Genomic DNA, 16612 nt, shown 5'->3' with positions numbered 1-16612 from the left:
CAAGTATGGCCTCAAAACAAAAATAGCAAACCAAAACCCAAAACCAAAATATTTCATTAAATAAATAAAAATGAGCCTAAGAAGTTAAAGAACCTATGATGAATTCTTAACAAATATGCCTTCTCCTTGCTGATTGCTTCCTTACTTTCCTTTAGGTTTGGTTACTTTCCTACACACTCATCTCTCCATCTTAACTAAGAAGGAACTATCCTGAAGATATTGTGTCTATAGGAGTTCAGTATGGAAATGATGGCTCGCTGACTTAGCCAGTTTAGTCTAAGTTATGCTTCAATGACAAAACCAAAAGCAATCCGCCTTTAGACTAGAGCATCACATCAGTGATGGTGTGATTCTCACTCACGTTAAGTCATTACTAAGTATTGGCTTGGATCTTGAGACTAGCATTCAGTCAGTTTGGGATAGCATTGTATCATGGCAGAAGAAAAGAGGCCAAACTTTGCAAGTTTTTCTTGCAAGGTTTGCAAGTATTTCTTGCAAGTTTTTACTTGCAAGGATTTTTTAATTTTATTTTGATCACCTTGATTTACAGTACTGTTAATGATAGCTTTTCATGCATCTGACTTTCTGACTTCATACCTTCCACCGGAGTTACTGCTTTCTTCTACCATTGTCTCAAAGGCTCCTCTGAAAACCTTTCTGTCCTGCTATTTCCTTGATAAGCTCCGTTTTGTAGAGTGATGCCTATAGGTATTTGTCATTCCTTCACTCTGTTTCCTTAAAGACCACACAAGAAACAGATCATTCTGTACTTGTCCTTCTTCTTCTGACTAATTTTGTTCGGCAGATGCCCTTAGTTCCATCCATGGTGTGGCAAATTGCGTGATTTTGTCTTATAGCTGAGCAGCATTATACTCTTCATATATACCATAGTTTCTTTATCCATTCACCTTGACTTAATTTGAGTTTGGTCATCAAGAATGGTCATGCAATTAACATAGGAAAGCACACTGTCTTTTAAAAATAGAAATTTGGGATCTTTGGGTAGAAGTCCAGAGGTGGAATTGTGAAATTCTTAATTTTTTTAAAAAAGTGTCTCTATTGTTTTCCAAAGAGGTTGAATCATTCAACATTCCCACTAGCAGTGAATGAGGGTTACTTTTTGCTCCCATCCATGCCAACACAAGTTGTTCTGTTTTTTGTTTTTTTAATTTTTTTGATGCCTGCCAATCTCACTGGTTAGGAGATGATATTTCATTGTTATTTTGATTTGCATTTTCTTGATGACAAGTGATACAGAACATATTTTCATATATTTATTTTCCACCTGTAAATTTTTCCTCCCCTTTCATTTTTTGACGAGGTTGGTTATATATTTTTCTTGTTAAGTTTTACAAGTGCTGGACTAGAGAGCTATTACAGAAAATAGGGTACTTTGCTTGCGTATAGATAAGCAAAGTTGGATCCTGAGCATTCCGTATTGTTCTGAGTCCCTCTAGGATTGATTCCTAAACACAGATCCAGGAGTTAGCCCAGAGCACAGCTGGTTGTGGCCCCATAAAAAACAGGGGTGCTGGCAAGGTAGCAAGTGGGTAAGAGCTTGCCCTGCATGCAGCTCAGCCAGGTTTGATGTTTGTCACCCCATACAGTCCCGAACACTGCCAGGAGTAATCTCTGAGCACTGTCTGGTGTGGTCTGAAGAGACAAACAAACAAAAACAACAACAAAATTTCTCAAGTGCTTTGTATATCTTGGCTCTTAACCCTTTATCAGATAAATGATGGGCAAATATTTACTCTTATTCTGTGGGATATCTTTTTGTTAAGTTCTGCATAAAGTGGTATGCATAATTTCTGCCCAAATTTCATTGGGCAAAGCATGTCATAAGTAAAACTTTTGTGTTATCAATATAAAGATGACTAATCTTCCAAGGAAGTGTTCTGGTTTTGGATACAGTTTTAAAAAATTACTTCCTTTCCACATGTACAAAGCCTGAAATGTCTCTGTAGTTTTATCATTAAGGTATATGGATAAAGTTTTTTCTTGGGGATTTCAAATGAGAGTTTGTATCCATTCTCTATCTGATAATCTCACAAATTATCTTTCTAATTTTTGAGAAAAGTATTCAATGAAAATCATGTTATTAATTTGGAAAAACTAAGCCTCGATGTTCTAGGATTGTTGAAAAAACAAAATTCTGCTAACTGACCTTGCCCTCAGGAATATGAATCAGAACAAAATGGATAGGTCCTATCAATTATAGCATGTGTTTATACTACTGTCATAAAGTACACATCAGAATTCAACTTGCCCTGTGGCTATTAGGTTGACTGTGTGTACCAGTGTAAGAGTAAGATGAAATAGCTACAACAAAATGTAAGGTCATTCATTATCCTATATGGATAAAGGGAAATCTGTTTCTGAAATGAGTCATAAAAATTTATTCTATAAAATTGAAAAATAAAGCATATTTATGATGACAGAATAAATATTAGAGTGTCTATTAAACAGCATGATAAGTTTGCAAAGGACTTTAATAAAAATCATTATTTGAAGTGTCCAAGTATATATTATTAGTTTCATTTTCTGTGCAAGAGGTTATTTTCTATGTTGGTGAGGTTAAGTATCTTGCCTAAGGAAAAGACAGACCTAGGATTCAAACTCGGATTTTCTGCCCTAGGTCTGTTATTCTCTCCGCCAACATAAACTGCGTCCCAATACACAATGCTATAGCTGACTAACTTTCTTTCTTAAAAAAAAATAATAAAGCTCAACCTTAGAAAAATGTGTTGAAATGATAAAGTCTTGAGTTTGTCCTTCTTGTGCTATTCAAGTTGACATTTTATTTTTTGGAAAATCACCTTCAGCTTTCTTTGTCTATATGTTCACATGCAAAATCAGAGAATGGGATATTTATTTTCTGAAATTTCTATCTTAAGATTCTATTTATAAATTTTAACGCACAGTATCTTGGAATTCACACTGACCCCTTCAGAAGCCAGATGCCAAAAAACATTGGTGAGAATGCATTTTTCCCTGGTGCACTAGCTTAAACCGCCCTTGTGTTATACAGGTGAGCAACTTTGTTTTTGTTGTTTTCTAGAAAATTAAACTGGTTAAACCAGCAAAAATGATGCATAGCCATGTAATTTGCAACTCTCAAGGTGAGACATGCATCAGATATGACAAAAAAATAAGAATTAGAAAAATCTCACTGCCTTTTCTTTCACTCTCTCTCCCTTGCCCATCTCTTTTTCTCCTTCCCTCCCACCTTCACTGTGTCAGTCTTGTTCTTTTTTTCCTTTTTCTTTTTTTATTAGTGAATCACCATGAGGTAGTTACAGGCTTACAAACTTTGTGCTTGCATTTCAGTTATACAATGATTGAGTACCCATCCCTCCGCCAGTGCCCATTTTCCACCACCAATAGTACCAGCGTCCCTCACCCCCCCCCCACTTTGTTCCCTCCACCCTCCCCCCGACACCCACATCTGTGGTCATTCCCTTTTGTTCCCTCTCTCCTTTTGGGTGCTATGGTTTGCAATAGAGGTGATGAGTGGCCATCATATTCTGCCTATAGTCTACGTTCAGCATGCATCTTTCAACCCAAATGGGTTCCCCCAACATCCCCTACTTGGTGTTTCCTTCTCTATCTCAGCTGCCTTTTCCCCTAGCATGTGAGGCCAGTTTTCAAGCCATGAAGCAGACCTCTTGGGAAAGATTCCACTCATCTGTTATTTTATGTTTAAAGTAACAGAATGAGAGACTAACACCCAAGAGTAGTATATATCAGTCTTGTTCTTTAATGCTCCATTCATATCTTCTTTGTTCTCATCTCTGCCTCTGAACCACTTTAGTCTCTACCATGATCAATTCTCTTGTGTTGTTCCTGCTTATATGACATTCCTTATATTGTCAGATAAGGAATGTGTTCACTAGTTTCTAGAATATTACACAAAAATCATCTCCAGTATTGTATCTCAAAGTCTTTGGGGGAAAAGCCAGAGTGATAGTAACAAAGAGTAGGAGGTTTACCTTGCCCACAGCTGACCTGGGTTTGATTCCTACCACCTCATACTGTCTCCTGAGCCTGCTGGGTGTGACCCCTGAGTGCAGAGCCTGGAGTACTCCATGAGTACTGCTGGGTGTGACTTCCCCACAAAAAAGGAAACACACACACAAACACACAGAAACACACACACAGACCCCAAAGCCCAACTTTGGGAAAGACTCTGATCGGATGTAGACAATACCTTCTTGTTAGAGTAGCGCCTTTTAGAGTACTCCCTACCAAGGTTAAAATAAACTGTGATTAACCAGGTAGTTGGACCACTTGCTCGTTCTTCTAGCATGTATTTAGCAGGTCCATTAAAATCATACAAGCAAAGAAAATGCCCCCCCAAAAAAGTGTGAGAAGAAAGTGTGAGAAGAAAAGCACAATAAAGATTCAGTTCACACAATAATCATACACTTCATTATCTCAATCATGATCAATTTCTCAATGAACGGAAAAGTGCCTGATAACAAAGCACAAAATGTTATACTGCAAGGTATATGCAGAAATATTTTCAGGCACAGATAGATACTGCCCAATTTCTCCAACACTCTAAAAATATGCTGTCACAAACCACTCTTGACAACAGCCTTTTTTAAAAAAACTATATCAGAACTACCCTTGGACTCTGTTAGGACTCCATAAGAAATCTTTGATTCATAACAAATATACAAATTAATAACAGAATTTCTCACACTTGATTTATGAACATCTAGTCTTGGAGTGGTGAGAAAGAGTTATGTAGTTTGGTTAGATTTTATTGAAAACACTCAACATACCAATCCTTTGAGAGTCATATGCTATATATATTTTAGCATATAAAATTGCACTAAAGATACTTTGCTTAATAGGCATGTGCCCGCATGTGTGTGTGTGTACGTGCACTCTCTCTCTCTCACTCTCTCTCTCTCTCTCTCTCTCTCTCTCTCTCTCTCACACACACACACACACACACACACACACACACACACAAACCAAAGAAAAATAGTAAAAAAGAGAGTACACAGAATACCAAGTAGGATCCAGTGGAGAGTCTTTGGGCTGAATTTTAGAAAACAGTGGCCTAAGTCATTATTGAGGCTATATATATTTGTCATATATCCCCTGTTGGGACAGAAAATTTTTCTACTACTTCCCTGCTGTTTAGAGTTAACACTTCTTTCAAATTTCATGAAGAGCAAATCAGTGTTAAGCTACTTCTGCATGACAAATATGTCAGAACTCACCAAGTCCATAAACTTTTGATAACATAAATACAGTCCATAAAATTTAGAAGCAGATAAAACTTCAACATAAATTCATTAGCTTCCTGATTATTTTAAACTTACTGCAAAGAAATTACTTGTGAGGATCTGTTTGGAGCTTTTGAAATCTAAAAGTAAGAAAGATATGACCTTCTTCGGATTGAGTAAACATTACCAACTCTCTTTATCTTTTCATCTCTTTCAGCCTGACTTTACTTACATGTAAATTTGAGATGATCTTATCCACTACTCAGATGCTATTTTGAAAATTATAAAATGTTTGTGCAATGTGAATTTAATTCTTTTGGGTGGATCATGCCCAGCAACACTCCAGAGCTTCGCCCAACTCTGTGCTTAGGGGCGAAGCCTGGCTCTGTGCTCGAGGGCCACATTCACTGTAGGTTTCGGCATGGCAGCAACTTCATTCTACACCAGTGCCTTAGCCTTTGCACTATTTCTCGACTTCTGAATTAATTCTTATTAAATATATTTCGATTAACTTTTCTCTATTGCATGCTTTCTTTTTCAGCCTCAACTTTCAAATCATGAACATTTCTGGATTATCTATTGAATGCAAAAGATTCTACTAGATGCTGGAGGTAAGAGGATTGACCAAAACAATACAGAGCAAGTGATACCTATGAGTAGAGTAGTCATTATAAATATTTTATAAAATAAATTAAACATCTATGTAAAGAATAAAAGATAGTAAGTGGTGGCCAAAGTCAAGTCTGGATGACAAACATTAAATATTATAAAAACTCAGAAGTAGGAGGAATTGCTGAAGGGCTGATGAGTTGAAACATGGCTTCATAAAGTATACCCTTGAAAGAAGGAAATAGGATAAATTAAAGAAAATTAAAGTCACATGAATTAAGGCAAACATATGAGAAAATCTGGTCATTTTCTAGTAGAAATGACATCTGCACTTGTACATTCATTGCAGTACTGTTTACAATAGCCAGAATCTGGAAAAATCCGAGTGCCCAAGAACAGGTGACTGGATAAAGAAACTTTGGTACATCTACACAATGGAATGCTATGCAGCTATTAGAAAAGATGAAGTCATGACCTTTGCATATAAGTGGATCAACGTGGAAAGTATCATGTTAAGTAAAATGAGTCAGAAAGAGAGAGACAGACATAGAAAGATTACACTCATCTGTAGAATATAAAGTAACAGAACGGGAGACTAGCACCCAAGAATAGTACAGATAAGTACCAGGAGGTTAGCCCCACAGCTTGAAATCTGGCCTCACATGCTGGGGGAGAGGGCAACTCAGATAGAGAAGGGAACACCAGGTAAAGGGTGTTCTGAGGACCCACTCGGGATGGGAGATATGTGCTGAAAGTAGACTATAGACTGAACATGATACAGACTGAACTGGCCACTCAATGCCTCTATTGCAGACTGCCACACCCAAAAGGAGAGAGAGAAAAAAAGGGAATGCCCTGCCACAGAGGTGGTGTGGGGTGGGGGGAGGGGATAGGGTGAGGATGGTGGGAGGGATACTGGGATTATTGGTGGTGGAGAATGGCACTGGTGGAGGGATGGGATGCAAGCACGAAAGTTTATAACTCTGTTATTGCACCTCACAGTGATCCACTAATTTAAAAAAAACTCGTCATTTTCACGAGACGGGGACTAGAGGAATAGGATTATAGTTGCTGAATTTGGTCAGCACAGGGTAGCTGGCCATATAATGAAGACTGAAGTGGCATAAAAACTTTGAGTGCCAGCCTGAAGTGTGTGTCCATTTTCTCATTAAGTAAATAAAGGATATTAAAGATTTTCAGCAGGAAAGCTGCTTAACAGAGCCTGGAAAGATAGTAGAGTGGTTAAGGTGCTTCCCTTATATGCAAATGATGACCCAGGTTCAATCCTTGTCACTGCATGTCATCCCTCAAACTCTGCCATGGTGATCCCTGAGTACAAAGCTGGGAGTAAGCCCAAAGCACAGATGGATATAATCCCTCAAATAGTAGAAAATTTAAAAGGTGACATGACTAGTCTAATATTTCTGGGTAACATAACATGACAGTTGCATGCAAGAACCTAAGGTTGGAAGATAGACTTTAACACTTAAACCCTTCTAGAAGCATTCTGAGGAATTCATAGTTAACAGAAAATCTGATTGTCCCTAGTTATACAGAACCAAAAAATTGCTTGTAATGATTTTGTCAGTGAGAGTGACAATTGCTCTCAACACCTAGGTAGGTTCTACTTTCCATACTCTGTGCCAAAAGCTCAGGATCTTTGCCAGAGAGCTTGCTCTATCCAGAGACCACTTTTCCTTCTGCTAATATGTATGTCAGAAGCTAAAAAAAAAAAAATATGTATGTCAGAAGCACATTCAATAGAAGGAACCTGCCAAGTGGTGTCATGAGAGAAAATTCTTCATTGTACTTCATGAGACATTCCACGGTTTGAGACATTACTCATTTTGAAACACAGACCATCAGATTCTGATGCTTAGTCTTTACTCCCAGTGTAGGGGAAAGGCAAGGGTCATGTGTTCCCTTTACCTAACAGCACTTCTCTTCTTAGAAGGAATTTTCACTGCATTGCCAAGATTTCGATGTTATGAAACTATTGTTCCCTCGTTGCTAGAAATCACTGGAGACTGCGACACGTTCACAAAACATATGAGATTGCAATGAGGAAAGCAGTTAGATCTAAAATTAAATAAGACATCAATTCACCTCCTTTTCCAAATTCCAGATAAGAGCCTTGAAAAAATACCCATTCTGCACTCTAGGCCAATCCTGGGAGTGTGCTGATCATGGCTATTTCTGAGCTAGTGGAGCAAGCAAGGAACAATTTGCTTGAAATGTGAACGAGTAAACAACTCAATAGCAGAAATTTGAATTACTGAAGGAGCCATTTCTACATATTTACCTTTCTTTCCTACATTTTCACCCTAGGCCACATAGTAAGAGAAAAATCATAATCTGAATACAGATAAGTTAAATGCTCTGACACCTAGCAAAAAGAAAGAAAGAAAACTTTTTTAAAGATAGTTTTAAGATTTTTAAACCGAGGACTATAGTGTTTGTCTGAGAGAACTGTTCCAAGGTCTGCTTTGGAAAAATGAATTTATACATGTGTGTGTGTGTGTGTGTGTGTGTGTGTCTTCTTAAGACACAACTGCAGAAAGTCTCTTTCCAAATTAGAAAATTTCATTAGATTTGTTCTTTCTCATGTTGATTTTCCTTTTGTTTTGTTTGCTTTCCTTACACAATACAAGCTCTCTGTCCAGAGGGAAATTATTAAACAGTTTCACCTTGTATTCACTTCCTCCTTTTTTGAAACATAATTTGAAGCGGTCAGCCCATCACACAGGAGAATGTGAATCAGTTTGTCTCCCTGGAGTATCTGGAGTCACGCAGGAGATGGGACACGGTGGACTATCTCTGAGAGACTTGTTGTGTTCAGAGAGAAACCATTAGGTTTGTCTCATTCTGGTGTGTGACTAAAACAGGAAAGACACAGGTTTAGGACGTAGATAAACCTAAATTTTAATCCCAGCTCTGGCACTTATTTGTTGTGTGAGTTTATAAAAATTGCTTAATTTCTATAACTTTCACTTTGGCCACAGACAAAACTGTGACTTATGTGTCTTTATGACATTGAAGATTTCATGTATATTAAATACATAAAGCTCAGATTTTGACTCATTAAATGCTTAACAAATGCTATTTTTTTTCTCTTTGGAACTACTTTTAAGCCAATTACTACTGTCTATCTAGTAATCCGTCTATCCATCAATTTAGAAATTATTAATTTTATATTAGTAATTAATACCACTAAGATGATAAATGCTGAATCTTCATCTTGTTGCACCTTGAATTCCTATGTTTTATGTAGGGATCATTAAAATTAAGCACACTATATTTTTTTCTTTGGGGAAGAAAAACAGAAAAGAGTGTAAGCATTTTAAAGATTAGATATAAGCCTTTGGATCTTCACTTCAATTGACTGAGTTTTTGAACCATGATAAATAATAGAAAAAATACATTCTTGGTAAAATGAACTTAAAATTGAATTTCCCAAACTTGCGATTCCTGTGAAGTTTTTGTACTGCTGTACTAGTAATTATTTTTACATAAGCTCATTTGTCTGCACAATATGTCCTTATTAAATTTAATTGACAACTCAGAGGGGCAAAAATGTGTATTGCCAATTTGAGGGAATTAGCACTTAAATAAATAAGAATCAAACAAAACAAAGAAAAAACATCCCCCCCTAAACCCACAGTCAAAACAAGATGATTAAAGTGCAAGTGTACTTTGGCTATTTTTTTTTTGACCCATGTGGTTTGGATTTAATTATTTATGATAATAGTATACTTACAAATGTACTGTGGGCTATTTTGTAGAGTAATGAAGTTTTAGTAATATGAGCAGGCCGTACATTACTCTGTTTAAAAATCTTTTGAGAAGCTAGATATAATATAAAAAATAATTTTTTAATTAATAATTGAATTTGAGACTTATGTGTATATAAAATTTCTATTTTCATTTCTTAATAGTCTGTTTATATTTGATGCCATCATATCTGTGCATGTGGGTTATATGCAACTAAACATAATGAAACTTGACTCAAGATACACAGATTCCTGTAGGACCAAAAGCCCATAGATTCTTGTTTGTGCTCATGTTTCTTGTTATGATGGAGCATTGTTTATTACATGTATATGATAACACTATTTTCTGGGGAGAGCTAGGAGGAGTTTGTGAACATACTGATTATTCTCTCCTAGGCTTCATTAGCTCCCCATCCTGCTTAGATAAAGCAGTATACATTAAATAAAATTTACCATGTATTTACGGAGTCTTCATTCTTGATATGGTAATGAATGATAATCAGTAAATATCATTAGGAGAGGTATACTGATGTCACTGTTTTCTATTGTTCCTTCATGGCCAAATGGCACAGTAAGTGAGGCTTCATAGTTTTCACAACTTCTCTCTATTGTAGTTCACCCTCCATAAACCTATCTCTTCCGCATGACTATCCGTTTCCATCCTTATCAGTCTATTGCTATAGATTCCAGACCTGGCATCTTTTGTGTTTTTGTCAAGTTTCATACTTACCATCCTGTAGGCATGAGAAGGATTTGAAGGGTTCTCTGGAAACTGAAGGGAAAAAGGGGAGCAGGTGGGCAGAAGCTATATGACTGACCTTTATCCACCACTGGGAGATAAGACCATAAAGAAAAAATAAATAAATAAGCTAGGGAGTTTTAGTGTGTAACTTTATTGAGAAATTCCATGATTTACCGTTCAATATAGTAAGGCTTATCTTGTAACTTAGCTGTAGAACTCCCTGATTTACGGTGAAATACTGTGAGGCTTATCATATAACTATTATATGAGAGTCTTGGCAAAGACATGGTTAGGGTTGTGAGGAGCCCATTAAGAATGACTAGCATGGTTTTCCCAAACAGGCAGAGCAAACTGACTAGCAAACAGAATTTTTATTAGCAATTCTAGTATTGTAAATTTATTCAGTACACACACTAAGTGTAACTTATATGCCCACTTTCTCTTTCATTATTTTATATCTAACCTTAAATTTTATAATAAATTGCTATAGGGGGTTTATTGTTTTATGGTACCAATATGCATTTAACAGACTTTAAAATCTTTCAAAGATAAATTTCACATACTTATAGAAGCAAAAGCACATGAAAAAACACAGAACATGAGATATTTTTGTCTCATGTTAGAGCCAAATTTTAGTCTCTCAAATTTTCTCTTTGACATAAGGAGAAGAATAAAGCTACCTAGGGAAGATTACATAGCCTTGACTATTAATTTGCATCTCCTTGTGATACTGTATTATTGTCTAAATAAGTAGTGTGCCCTATGTATCATAATGTGACAACTTTTGCACTCATCAGAAGTTCTAATTAAACATAGACTATTGAAAAGATATTAAGGAACTTGTACAAAAATATATTTTATTTCTTCAGTTACTCCTGACTTGAATTTAAAGTTTCCATTCTTGAGAATGGAAACGTTGTCATATTCTCTCTGAAGATCCAGTGTGGAGCACAGTTTGAAATTGAGCAGGTGCTCAATGTTTTGAAATACAAAAAAGTTGAACTCATTGGTTTTTTTAAAATTTATTATACTTACTTATGCCTTCATTTCTACTGCTTCTGACTACATTACATTTCCTCCTTGATCAACAGACTCTAATCCTTGCCTCAGACTGGGATTGGAGTGACTCATTTCTATCCTTCTAGTTATTCCCATGATTATCTGTATATATTTTTATCACTTCTCAAAATCGAATACTTATCAAGGTTACATACCTGATACCCCTTTCACTCTTTTGCGTGATGAAACTTAGTACCTAATTAATACCTATTACCTAGTACTGCCACTAAGAGAACATGAAGAGTGTTTTTAATTGAATGCATGTGAATGATGTTAATGAACTATTGTCAATCAACTTATTTGCCATGACAATGAATAATAAAGATGCTAAAAATAAGTTTTCAAGGAAAACTTTGCTTTGATTAAAAGAAAGAAATAGGTCAAATAGCAATATAAAATGGACATTAAATGAAATAATAAAAAATTTTGAGAATAATAATGTCTTAGAACCAGTTAAACATAAATCAAAGCAGGGATTTGGAGGTATGACTGCATTGATCCACAAATTCTGATTCATTTTTTTCTCTGGTACTTTAAATTGGCTACTAAACCTTTCTATGCCCATTTCTTCAACTCTAAAATGAATGTTATAATTATGCCTGCTCAATAATGAATACGATTAGAAGAACCCATGTTACATTAGTATCTTCACAATCATTTGAGATTCTTTATTCATTTTAACATAAAATTTTTTATTTTGTAAAAACAAGCTCTAGTCCTGCGGTTAAGGCATTTGCCTTGCACGGGGCATAACTGGGTTAGATTCCTTCATTCCTCTCAGAGAGTCTGTCAAACTACCATGAGTATCCCACCCACATGGCAGAGCCTGGCAAGCTACTCGTGGCATATCGATATGCCAAAAACAGTAAAAATAAGTCTCACAATGGAGACATTACTGACTTGAGCAATTTGCTTGAGCAAATTGATATACAATGGGACGACAGTAAAAACAAGAAATATAAAATACTAAATGCCTACAATATAAAACATTGTGTAACTATGGGCTATAATATAATGATGATGATGATGATGTATTTTCCTAGTAGAAATGTGCCAAACACACAGAATTAAGTTATTATTTTAAATAACAACTTACTTAAACTCTTAAAAATTATTATTTTCATTATTGTTATGTACTCATAGCAGATTTTTTAAATTTTTTTGTTTAGTGATTGTTTATTCTTGTTTGAAGTTTCACATCTATGCAATTTCCTGCATATACAATACTAGCTTAACTACTATAAAGTAAAGTTGCAGAGTAAACCAGAAAAATATCTGGTATTTGAAAAAGAAAGATGGAATTTGGTAAAACTAATAATTAATAGAATTTCCCAATAGTGATGTTTATATTTAAATGCTTTAAGTTTTATAGATTGATTTTATACTTGTATCTATATCTGGAAAATCTATTTTCTTTTTATTATCTTCTTGATTCATATTATGACATTATAGAAACTGAATACCACAGCTTCTACCTCGTGTAAATTTGCCATGAGGCAAATTTGATAATGATAGTTGAGTATTAAAATATCTGTATTAGTCTACATAAATGACTCAAAAGCACAAACATTAAAATGCATATCTTTGGGAGCCAGAGGGTTGGTACAATGGTCAAGGTACTTGCCTTGCATGTAACCAAACCAAGATTAATCCCAGCACTCTTTATGGTTCTCCAAGAACCATTAGGAGTTTTCCCTGAGTGCAGAGCCAGGAATAAGTCCTCACAGAGTACAGCATGAGTAGGCCCCACCCTTACCCCAGAAAACAATTATTGTTTTTTAAAAATTCTTTCAGCAGATTGGATTTATAGACTTGCTAAAATAATGCATTTCTTAATTATAATAGTAATGAGTATTCTTTTTATGATAAGCCTATTCAAACAAGAACACATATAATTCTCATATTATTTTGTACACTGATGGAACATATTATGGTTCAGCCTCTTTGGAACAGTGTGGAGTTTCCCCAAACTGTTTTAAACATGATTCAGAAATTCCGGTTATAGATATCTAAAAAACACAAAAGTACTACTCTAAAAAACTGTATGCATCCCAATTTACATTGCATATATATAATATATACATATATATATTCAAGACAGGGAAACAACTGAGGTTCAGAGTAATAGATGGGTGGATAAAAACATTGTATTTATACATACACTATATATATATATGTCTGCACATTAATACACTACGTATACATACACAATGGAATATTATGCAACACAGCATAAGAAAAAAATTGATATTTATGACAATATGGGTGGAATTGATGGGACCTTGATAGGAGAAACAAGTAATTGAGAAGGAAAATAACAAATACTGGTTAATTCTACTCATCAGTTATTATAAATATTTATAAAGAATTAAAGCAAGGGAAAATACAAAACTAAATTGAAAATTATCTAGTCACCTCAAAACTGAGACTGCCACATGGAGAATAGATTGAGAGGGTGGAAGGGGATCAAAAGACTGTGGTAGAGAGATATTGATACTTTGTCAGTGGAGGTAGTATTAAAACATGCATTTGAAAACATGTGAAACTTTATTCCTACTAGATATGCAATACTATCAAGCAATGCACATCAATGTTGAAACAAATTATATACTTTTCTAATGAAGTATGTTTTTTTTCAAATCAACCAAAACTGTTGCTGAAAATAAATTTTAAAGGTTTTTATCTTAAAAATATTCTGTAATCATGTGTGGTGACAGATATTAATCAGATGTAGTGATTGTTTTGTAATATATACAAATATTAAATTATTTTGTAGTACACCTGAGACTACTGTTATATCAGTTTATTATATCAATCTGGTTTATATTAAATATATCTCAGTTAAACTCAATTTAAAAATATTGTGAAACTGGGGATTTTTGTTTTAGTTAACAGAGAAAAATAATAGTAGCATTAATAGATTTCACTACATATTTTTCTTATTGTATGACTTTTGCTATTTAAATAATATTTAGTTGACTATAGCTTCTGTACTGCAGAGTTGTTGCTGAAATGTGACTCCAAATAGGGATGTTAATGCTAGCCCACTTTTCTGTCTAAGTAGTGAGTTCTGAATGGAATTTATATGGTCACTTCTAGTAGGAGTTTTTAAGTCCCTCAATTTTTACCACTTTGCTTTCTTCTCTCCTTCATGAGGCCACCAAAAAAATGAGAAAAATGCTTCTACTATAGTGTTAGAGTATTTTCAGTTTTAATTAGTTATTATTCCTATAGATCGGGATGGCTTATGTGTGAGGTGGTTTTAGTTTAGAATTTAGAAACATTTATCTTTTTCTTAAAGGCTACTGTAAAAGAAACGTGAAAAAGGATAAATTTTAGGACTTATGATGAACTAATGCAAAGTGTGGAATATGACTACCAAAATGCCACATCTTTCCCGGTTATTAATTTTTACTCATCTCATGACTGTCTTGAAGAAATACAAAGATTAAAACGGGGAAGAGAGATGGCAATTGTGTGTGATCTGTAAAGAGAGATATCTGTGTGTTAGGAAGCCATTGCTGAGAGATAAAACCAGGAAAACCAATTAGATGTCTAAGCTTTAGAGAAACAGGCCTTGTCCAAAGATTTAATATTTCTAACTTTAGCCCCTGGTGCCTTCCTTCATTTATTGATCTCTGATACTCTCAGGCTCACTTTCTTTCATAGTCACCCTAGCAACCCCATATCCCAGCAGATCTAAGAATTCTCTTTATGTTTTACACATAACTTAGTTGGGGAAAACAAGGCAGCTGGGATTCCTAACATGAAGAGATTTTCTTTTATAAGGGCTAGTTTTACTCTTTAGAACAAAAATATTGGACTCAGAATGGAGGCCAATAAAAGTAACCTGCTTGTAAATTCACTTTTCTTCGAGATTTCTAAACTTACCATACCATACTACCAGGTATTAATGAAGGACACACATTAAAATGTTTCTGTCATATTTTCATTCTCTGTGGATCATTGGATATTATGTGTCAAAGTTATTAGCAATTTCAAAATCAGGAAATAAAGACAAGGTGAAGATTAGTATTTGGTAAATGGGATAAAGAGTTCAACCAAGTTTGCAAGTAAATTTTAGTAATTTGAAAGAACTATACAAGAGACTCCAAGTGGAAATTGGTCATATGATAAATTGATAATACAATAAAATATTACATTTTATCATAATAGGTATCAAAAAGACATATCATTTCATGGAACATAATTTACAAAATGAAACCTAAAATAGATGTCAAATATTTTAAAATAATAAAGCCTCGAATATACTATGCATTTTCTCTAAGAACACAATCTCAAAATGATATGTTTTTTTTTAATTAGTTTTTTAGTGATATTCACTCCCAGGTAAGCTTTGACACGGATGCTGGCCTGATTAGTTGGGGTTAAACCTGTGATACTGGAGGCCACCAGGGCCACTGGTGGCAGTTTTAGAGGGCTAGTGACATCTGGAGACAGGAACTGACTCAGTGCTACTACCTCTTCACAAAAGAAATTTTTTTTTTGAGGTGCAAGTATTTACAACACTATTGATCACTCTTTCATGCACACAACATTCCAACACCAAGCCCATCACCAGAGAGCCCACTTCTCTCCACCATTGTCCCTAGGACCCTCCAAATCCTGCTTTCTCCATGTAAGCTCTATACAAAATTACTCAGTTTTGATGACTTTTGACAATTCTTTGTTTTCTTATCATGTTTATTTACACAACCCATGCAGAAAAGATCCCCCATTGTTTGTGAATGTGATGACACCTATGTACATAGAGATGAATAGAGCTAAATTACAAGCTTTCAATCTTTTTTCTTAGAGGTACTTAAATTTAAATAATGTTGTAAATAATTCTGTGCTAATATATTTTAGAGTTTACATGAAATAGGTAAGCCCTACAAAAATAAAATTTAACAGAGTGAAGAGAATTAAGAAAATTTAAAGGAAAAATATGAACAGGCCTTTTGAAAGTACAAAGTCATTTGTCCTAAGAAAGGGAATATTAACCTTATATTAGAAAATATATTATAGATACTGCTTAAGTCTACATTTATTCTAATAAAATTTTCAATGGATGTGAAAAAAGAATGTAATCATATATAGAACATTTAATACAAATGAGATGTTAATTCATTATTGATAATATATAACATTCCTTAGCAAGGTAGGCGTAAATATACCTTTCTTTTTTC

The 16612-nt window shown here is 34.7% G+C and overlaps 1 long non-coding RNA gene across 1 annotated transcript in view; it reads left to right on the top strand.

The window, feature by feature from the left end:
• LOC129406804 (uncharacterized) overlaps positions 1 to 5855 on the top strand; it is a 115625-nt gene extending 109770 nt beyond the window's left edge. The window contains exon 3 of the long non-coding RNA XR_008631262.1: positions 5785 to 5855. This is a non-coding gene — a long non-coding RNA (uncharacterized LOC129406804). The remainder of the gene's footprint in view (positions 1 to 5784) is intronic.
• The last annotated feature ends 10757 nt before the right edge of the window (positions 5856 to 16612 follow it).

Source organism: Sorex araneus, chromosome 8, assembly GCF_027595985.1.
Source record: "Sorex araneus isolate mSorAra2 chromosome 8, mSorAra2.pri, whole genome shotgun sequence".
Classification (NCBI taxonomy): domain Eukaryota; kingdom Metazoa; phylum Chordata; class Mammalia; order Eulipotyphla; family Soricidae; genus Sorex; species Sorex araneus.
This window is presented reverse-complemented; position numbering and strand designations above follow the sequence as displayed.